The sequence below is a fragment of the Homarus americanus genome, unplaced genomic scaffold, assembly GCF_018991925.1.
Source record: "Homarus americanus isolate GMGI-L3 unplaced genomic scaffold, GMGI_Hamer_2.0 scaffold74, whole genome shotgun sequence".
Taxonomy (NCBI): Eukaryota; Metazoa; Arthropoda; class Malacostraca; order Decapoda; family Nephropidae; genus Homarus; species Homarus americanus.
Window position 1 is genome coordinate 6,100,252 of NW_024716951.1, and position 9,629 is coordinate 6,109,880.

Sequence of the window (9,629 nt, forward strand, 5' to 3'; positions counted from 1 at the left end):
CTTGCTGCCCTTCTCTCTGAGGATGAAGCAGATGGTCCTGTGACATTCCTATGGATACCCAGTCATGTTGGTATCTTGGAGAATGAGGCAGCAGATGGCCTTGCCAAGACTGGCTGCAGCAAGGCCACACCTGACTACGTTGTTCCTCGAACACTTTTACAGCTTAGGACCCAAATTCGCCGCAAACAGAGAGAAGGTCGGGAAGCTCGGGACTACAGGCTATGGTGAGGAACTACAGACTACGGTGAGGGACTACAGACTACGGTGAGGGACTACAGGCTATGGTGAGGGACTACAGACTACGGTGAGGGACTACAGATTACGGTGAGGGACTACAGACTACGGTGAGGGACTACAGGCTACGGTGAGGGACTACAGGCTATGGTGAGGGACTACAGGAGACGGTGAGGGACTACAGGCTATGGTGAGGAACTACAGATTACGGTGAGGGACTACAGACTACGGTGAGGGACTACAAACTATGGTGAAGGACTACAGGTTGTGGTCTGGTTCACAACTTGTCTCCAGTACAACGCCATCTATGTGTTTATCACCACAACACACCCATGTCCATTAACGAGTTCCTCGGTCACGCCACACGCACACGGTACAGCTCACCAACAGCATGAAGGAAGGAAGCATAACGTAATCACCTCATGTACGGAGCACGGACCCCGAGACGAGGAAATCCTATTAGCAAGTCGATTAATCTGCTCTCCCTCCCTCCCCACGTTCCCTCCCTCCCTCCCTCCCTACGTTCCCTCAGCCCCAGTTACCACCACCACCGCTACCCACCAATATTTGCCAACTCGGGGAAACCACAAAACTCTCACAACTTCCACAGGGGCGTAAACATCCTTCTCCTCTGCACCATGACTGATCGTCCACACACACACACAGCATTGAGGTCACATTGGCACGGTGTTGGAACCTCTGCTATGGGCCGTATTGTAGTGTTTCCGATATAATGAAGCCGTGGTGAATGTTAGGGATGTAATTCAAGTGGTATTTACCTCGATTAATCGGTAGGGGATTCCATATAGCTTCCATCCAGGAGGGATTAGTTGGCCACGACGATGGTCTATGGGATTGATTGAATTGCAAGTATATAAATATAAGAGAGTCTACGATACTACATCTTGGTGTTGTTTCTTTACTTTGTATGTTTATTACCGGTATGATGATAAGTGGTCGAATTGATGATTGGGCATTGATGAGCTCTATGCCAATAATATATAGAGCCACAAAAAATACTCCAACTTTAAAGCGACACAATAATATCACAGGTTTACCGAGATATAAAAATATATTGATTTCCTGTGAGTTTTATTTACACGTATTTGATGACTCCCTCTCGGTTAATGACTGGTGTTGATGATGTAATAACAGCTGGGAGGGAGGGAGGGAGAGAGGGAGGCAGAGAGGGAGGGGGGGAGGCAGAGAGGGAGGGAGGGAGGGAGGGAGGCAGAGAGGGAGGGAGGGAGAGAGGGAGACAGAGCGAGAGGAGGGAGACAGAGGAAGGAGATAGTTATGCCTGTTGTTGTTGCTGTTACCACTAGTATTTTGTGGTTGTCTACTACAGCATTCACAAACTATCTACCACAACCACAAATATACTGCAACAGCCACTATCTGCCTACATGAACCACAATCTACCTACAATCCTCCTCCAGCAACCACAATTCTCCTGCAATAACCAATATCCTCCTACAACAACCACAATCCTCCCCCAACAACTACAAACCTTCTACAACAACTATTATCTTTCGACAATAACTACATTCCACCTACAGCAACCGCCATCTACCTACAGCTGTAAAATATCTTCAACAACGAAAATACACTATACTTACAGAACCACAATCCATGGGGGAGGGAGGGAGGGAGGGTCATAGTGAGATGGGGAGGAAGGAGTGAAGGATGTGGTGAAGGAGGGAGGGGACACATCCTTCAGTAATGGATTTGTCCTGTTGGTGGGACATGACGTGTGTGTGTGCGTGTGTAGGGCAGCTCCCAACATGACGAGGAAGACCATCCGACGACCACCACCTGACGACTACCACCCTACTACCTTCCTCCAGATGACCACACCACAATCTCAAGACGACGACAACATCACCACCACCACAACGCGACCTTTACACGAACACACTATTAGCAGCCAGAATTCCACGACGACCACCACGATCTCCAGACGACCACTTCAACCACGACCACCACCGTAAGGAATCTGAAAAAGCATCAACAAAAGGGGTACTTCATTACTCCGTGCCTCTAGAGAAGTCCTCCTCTCCTTTTTTTTTACCAACTTCCTCCTCCTTTACTCCCCCTCTCTATCTCCCTTCCTCTCAGGCGCTTCCATCCCCTCCAACTCCACCCCCCCCCCCCCTCCTTCCTCACCTTTCATTATTAGCTTCAAGATCTGTGTTAAAGAGTTGTTATTCACTCGAAACATCTGCTAAGCTGGTTGTAGGTCAGCTGTGTTCCAGTGTTAATTGGTTTCGGAACTAGTGAGGCTTAACCTAACCTAACCTATAACAGTTGGGGCATAACAGGTTTAGTTGGGTTAAATTAGGATGGTAATGAATATGGCTGAACCCCCCTTACAACATGGGCCTTGTATGACTCAGGGCCCATTGAGACTGAGGGGCCCATCTGAACACCCATTATACATATAAAATTTAGTTAAAAAGAATTAAACCGAGGTGTTCTTACCTGTAATTAGTAGATTGTTGTCTCCAGTGTGAGGTTGAGGAGAGATGAGGTGAGGTGGGATGGGGTGAGGCAAGGTGAAGTGAAGTGAAGTGAAGTGTGATGAGGTGCAGTAAGATTTGGTGATGTGAGATGAGACAAACTGAGGTGAAGTGAGGTAAGGTGAGGTAAGAAATAAAACACAGGTGTAATATTCAATACTTTTTGTTTTTATTCATTCCAGCACATGAGTAACACTTAACAGTCAATAGATAACAGTATTTTCTCCTATGAATAATCTAGCTCAAGGCTACGACGACGACACAGGGACTGCTACACCCTACACAAGCTGTCCAGAAACACACATACACACACACACACACACACACACACACACACACACACACACACACACACACACACACACACACACACACACACCCACACACACACAGTTCATTGACACCTCCATGAAACGTTCCTGTACTTGCCATGCACAATACAACTACGGGGTGTTTGTACAGCACCAAGCCTTCACAAAAGTTACTGAGCACTTCTTACACTCACAGTATACAATCTTGGGGATGTGTGGGGGACTAGGGAGGGAAGGAGAGGAGTGGGGAGGGATGGAAAGGAGTGGGGAGGTATAGAGAGGCATGGTGAGGAAAGGATAGGCGTGGGATAGGGATGGAGAGGCGTGGAGAAGGATGACGAGACGTGGGGAGGGATGGAGAGGCGTGGGAAGGTATAGAGAGGTATGAGGGAGGGAAGGAGATGCGTGGGCAGGGATGGAGAGGCATGGGGGAGGGATGGAGGAGTGGGATTGGGATGGAGAGGCATGGGGAAGGATGGCGAGACGTAGGGAGGGAAGGAGAGGCATAGGGAGGGAAGGAGAGGCGTGGAGAGAGGTTCTTTTGGTGTAGGGTGTGTAGCGATAAGTTCGGTCACATCCCAGCAGTTGTGTTCAGGTTTCTGTCAAACACCAACTCCCTCAAGTGACAAGACAAAAGGATGTATACACACACATTTAAGATACAACTTGTACAAAGACCAAGACACATGAAGAAGACATAAAGGCTCACACACACACACACACACACACACACACACACACACACACACACACACACACACACACACACTTCAACAAACACACACACACACACACACACAAGAAAACACCGCGGCAATAACACTTGTCAACAGAACAGCAACCACCACTGTACAAAATGATAAAATACACCTATGGTAACACAAAAATCCTCCCACGACAACAGGGGAGCTCAAAACAAGGAAGGAAGGAAGGAAGGAGTCGGGTGCTCTTCCCTCTGAGCGCTGGCCTTCCCTCGTAAGGTTGTTTACGGTGTGTTTGTGTGGAATACATTTGACATATTTGGTCTCAGTTCACATCTAAATCTAAGGAAAGATCTCGCGTTTTAGAGGAGAGACCAAGACGCTAAGGATTCGGATCATTGTCGATTTTTTTTTTGTTATGGTTTCTTAGGTTCAACTCCAATGAGAACCTCTTATTATAGGTTCTGATCCAAATAGAAGCTCTTGACTCAAGCTCTTTTCATCGAACTGGAAACCTCTTCACCCAGGAAGTTCTGATCCAACTCTGGAATTCTTCAACATATCAAAGATTCTAATCCAACTGGAATCTTTTCATCTCAGGTTCTGATCCAACTAAGAACCTCAGTCTCTCCCCAGGTCTAAAACACCTTCACTGTAGGTAGAACCATAATAAATCTGGCATAACCACGAAAATAAATACAAATATTTTCTCTTCTAAAACCTCTTTAAAATCTCAATACTGTCATATACACTATAGGAAAAACTGTCCAAAATAATCAGTTACCCAAACAATTTCATCAACATACCATTTATATATAACCATTTCCTACACAACGTCTAATGGCTAAATATTTTGCCAAGATTTTTTGGGGGGAGGAAAATATTGATCACAGAATTCTATGGAAAAGTTTTTTTTTTCACAAGTCACTAGAGTATAAGAGCTTACTTAAGAGTTATAATGCAGCCATCAAATAGTATTATAGTATTCGACACTGTTATTATTATTGCTGTCTTTTTCTTTAAGTTCACTGGCGAAACCAACTTGGTGTTTATTTCAGCGCGCCCTTAACATGTGGCCCCTAACACGCGGCCCTCAACACATCACCTTCAACACGCGGCCCTCAACACATCGCCTTCAACACGCGGCCTTCAACACATCGCCTTCAACACGCGGCCCTCAACACATCGCCTTCAACACGCGGCCCTTAACACGGCCCTCAACACATCGCCTTCAACACGGCCCTCAACATGCGCTGGCGCGGCCTCAACACGCGGCCTCGGCATATGCCGGCACGGCCTTCAACACATCGCGCACAACTGCAGCCCTCAACACATCACCTTCAACATGCGGCCCTTAGCACGCGGGCCTCCAACACACAGACGCAACGTGACAGAAAAATGGCCGCAGCAAACGGCCCTCAACTGCGGCCTCCTTCCCTCCCCGCCGAGGTTATTCTTCCTTGTATCAGTATGGACTATTTCCTCTCTATTACGGATGACAAAAAGCTATATTTCTTAGGACTCTCCATGATCTTGAAAGTTCCATACTACCATGGAAGTTACGGATCTGGGTGTTCCCTATACTAATCTCCGTTTAATCCACTTGACTAAGTGTTAAGTTACATAGTATTCTTTTGTTTGTCTTCACTTAAGCTCGGAGACCCTTGTGGTGGTCCTCTGAAGGGAAGAATAAAACGGCGAGTGCCCAGAGAACCTCACAGGAGCGCAGTTTTGAGCGTCAAGGCGCACAGAACAAACACCAAGGGTTAAGACGGGATTGTCTGAAAATTCTAGCACTCCTTTATTTTTATCCTGCCGCCTGGTTAACCTCCTTCTCCTCTCTTCTGTTGTCACTTTATGGGGGAACAATGAATCTGCCGCCCGTGAAGGAGGCGAGTTACAGGTAATGTTTTGAAGTGGTCGAGTTATGTACACCAATGATTGCAGAGACAAACAGAACCCACATACAGTACTGCTTATACTCATCACCCTTCCGTATAACTTCGAAATGTTGCAAGATGTATGAATTTACTGACGGTAACAATTAACAAGTATTCCCTAATTAGATATAAACATGTTTAAGAATCTATGGAAAAATGGCGGGTTGAACCTGGTGCGGTAGACGACCAGCTGCTCACAGCTGGAAGTGGACAGCTGCTTCCACTCTTTGTTACTCGGCCACAAGTTATTAGTACTGAATGTACAGTCAATAGACCAAAGAACGCTATAAATGCTTTTATATGCTGTACATTGGGTTTGAAAGAAAACTGTTTCAAGCTTCTAAACTATATATATATAGACACGAGATCACAGGCAGAAACCATTCACACCAAAAAAAAAAATCTCTTAGCGATAACAAAAGACAGATGACTGAAACAAAGAAAACAGTAACTGGCCACACAACACAGTTTACTCCGAATAAACAAAAGATAAAATTGATTACTAGCTCCATCAGAGGCAGGAGAGAAGCTCAGTTCTTTCTTACTCTGAAAGAAGGATGGGAGGGAGGGGGAAGACGGTAGACGGGTCAATACAAGGCGTAATCTTCGTGTAAAAGTGAATTAAGATGATCAAAGCGAGGCGCGTCGGCAGCAGCCTTGCCCCGGGCCCACCTCCACCCCAACATCATCACGCTACCTTTTTCTCTGGCCGAACTAATACCCAGAACCGGACTCGAACTTTCTCAACAAAATCAGCGGGACAGGTTGCGATGAGTCAGGTTATATTAGGGTAGGATAAGTTAGATAATGTTAGGGTTAGGTTAAGTTAGATTACAATAGGTTGCTGTTATTATGGGGGTAAAGTAAGTTAGATTCTATTCAAAGTATGTTATATTACAGTTAGGTTTTATTATGGATATGTTAAATACGGTTAGGTTAGAGGTAGGTTACATTAGATTAGTTAAAATCAGATTAAGGTCCAAAAATTAGTAAGCCACCGTTTTCTTTACTTTGTTAGTGTTTCGTTTTCTTCCATACAGTTAAAACTATGATGACAGACTTCGGTAATATGATGTTGGTAGAGGCGTCTTGCTCCTGTCTACGAGCAAGCACTTCAACTAGACTGTTACCAATTTTCGGGACTTTATCACCACTTACACTTGAATTAACCAAACGTTAATACAATAATACCGTATTAACTAAACACATTTTCGTATAAACTTTCGAATTTATAAAATATAAACCCCACACTAATTACCCCTCCCCCCTCTCCCCTAAATGAAATCCCACCTCGATGCAATTTTTTACCCTAGATTCACAGGATGAAATAAATAAAAAATGTATAGTGAAGGTAATGAAGCCATTATATACAAAATAAATGATAACCACCAATACAAAAATGAATTATGTACAAGGAGATGTGAGGGTGAAGCAACTTACTGACCGTGAGTATGTGGCAGGACACTGGGACCTACAGTAACGCAAATCTCCCTAGTGTAGTGCAGTACTGTGTGTCGTGGGCTGGCACTTTCCCAAAATGAGTGATTTTAATAATAATATGATAGTCGTAGTCTTATATATAATGATACTTCTTAATATAATAATAATATTAGTCGTAATAATAATAATAATAATAATAATAATAATAATAATAATAATAATAATAATAATAATAATAATAATAATAATAATATTAATAATAATAATAATAATTGTCAAAGCAATAATTATAATAACGCTCATAATAATAATAGAATTAATGGTGACTTAAAATGGCATAGAATACGAACACCATAAAACACACAGATAAGATTAACAACAATACCAAGTCGATATATTAACATGGACAGATAGCAATAATACCACAAAACAATTAACAACTGATACTCATAATAACGTCAGTCAATAAAATGCATAACAATAATCATAATAATGTACGATGACCTTACAGATGTATGATTATGATAACACCCTATAAGCATCCCAATGTAAACATTATAATTTTCACAGCCAGCACCGCGGGTTATACCACGACCCAGCTGCGTAGTTCCAAATGTATGTGTTACCAGTAATTAAGCAGAAGAACACTGAGGTGCAATTAATATTTACTTTGAAAAGGATTTCAGCTTAGAACTTGAATGAAGTTGTTGCTGTTGTTTTTTCAATGCTTAAAGGTCATAAAGTTAAGTTCAGAGGCGGTTTCATTGTTAGAATTATTCATTGGCTTACAGCTTACGAAGTAAATGGTTTAAATTTCATAAATCATGGTTCACAATCCAAAGTTCAACTTTTCAGGGATCAAAATTACCTTTACAGTTCATAGTTCATGACTTGAGACGGCTATGAAGCTCCAAATTCGCTAGTGAATATCTTATGACCGCGATGCCGCGTCCAGCCATCCTGGACAACATCACTAAATGACGGCCGTTGCTCTACGCTACACCACGACCCCACACCCGCAGCGGAGGTTAACCATGTTCTATATGATGTGGAGGAGGTCAAAGGTCCCCTAAATATACTCTTTCTGCTATATCAAATCCATCTAAACAAAGATGGTGCCAAAGTGATCAATCTTCCTGACCCAAATACACAATGTTTACTTATACTTGATGCCTTTCCCAAACACTAGATTAGGTAAGGTCAAAAAACTGATGCCAACCCCACTGGCAGACTCGTCCACTCACATTCAACAAAGACACCCCCCTCTCTCCCTTCCACCCTCCCCCTACCCTCCCTTAACCCCTACCTGGTCCCCAAAACCCGTCCCCTATCGCCCACCCTCTCCCCTTTCCCCTACCCCCATCGCCCCTCCCCTGGGAAGACATTGATAATACATGTACATTGGTCTCCTCTACATATGAGAGGAGACGACACTTGTATATACTAGATAAAGCAGAAACAAACAGCCAGTAAACATATATCAAAGTCAGTGATTTGTTTTTTACCGGAAAGGTCGCCAGTGAGATGATTTCTACAAGTAGTTATTGAGACAGCACTAAAATTATCGTCCACGCTAAAATATAAATAGATCAGTCGGTTTACACACACACAAGGCGTCTAAAACTAATGTCTTTTCATAGGCCAGACCTTTAGGAAACTTTATTAATAGTCAAACTGCGGGACAACATTTAGTGATTACGTGGGTACATACACACACACACTTTTACGTTAAGAAACTAGTTCAAAGGAAACAGTTAGTACGATGATGTTGTTGGTGCCTGTGTGTGTGTGTGTGGTTAACAGTTGGTTTATGGGACAATCAACACAAGTCTACCTTGAACCTTTAAATGAAAACCCAAAATAATGCACAACAAATCACCCGAGTATAAATGTCCTGTAGTGAGCTTAAATACCACAGGTCACTTTAGAGGGTGTTAATTGGCATGACGCTCGTTCTTGTTTTGTTTTTGTCATGTAGATACATTATTTGCGACTACTCAATACACACACACAGGCATCAAGACCATCAATGTGTTAACTCTGAACGTCTGAAGTGGTCCCTTAATGAGTGTAGTGTTGCGTCTCCTCTGAACACCCAGAAGCATGGCCCAGGGACATGGCCCAGGGTCACGGCTCAGGGACATGGCCTAGGGTCATGGCTCAGGGACACGACTCAGGGACACGGCTCAGGCGGTCACGGCCCAGGGTCACGGCATAAAGTCAAGGGCAATGCAACTGAGCCGTGTTCATACTTCTTTATGGCGTAAGTCGTGCAACAGCTTAATGGAACATTTGTCAAGAATCGACATTTATAATCTTGACTTTTAGGAAAAATCGATATACTGAAAACTTAATTTTAAACACAATATATTTGACTCTAAATGTAAATGAAGACGCGCAGTTTATTACAGACACTTTCTATAATGTTCTCTGGAGATGTGATGCAGCGGTGATACTTTAATTTAAGGTCATTTAAGGAATCAC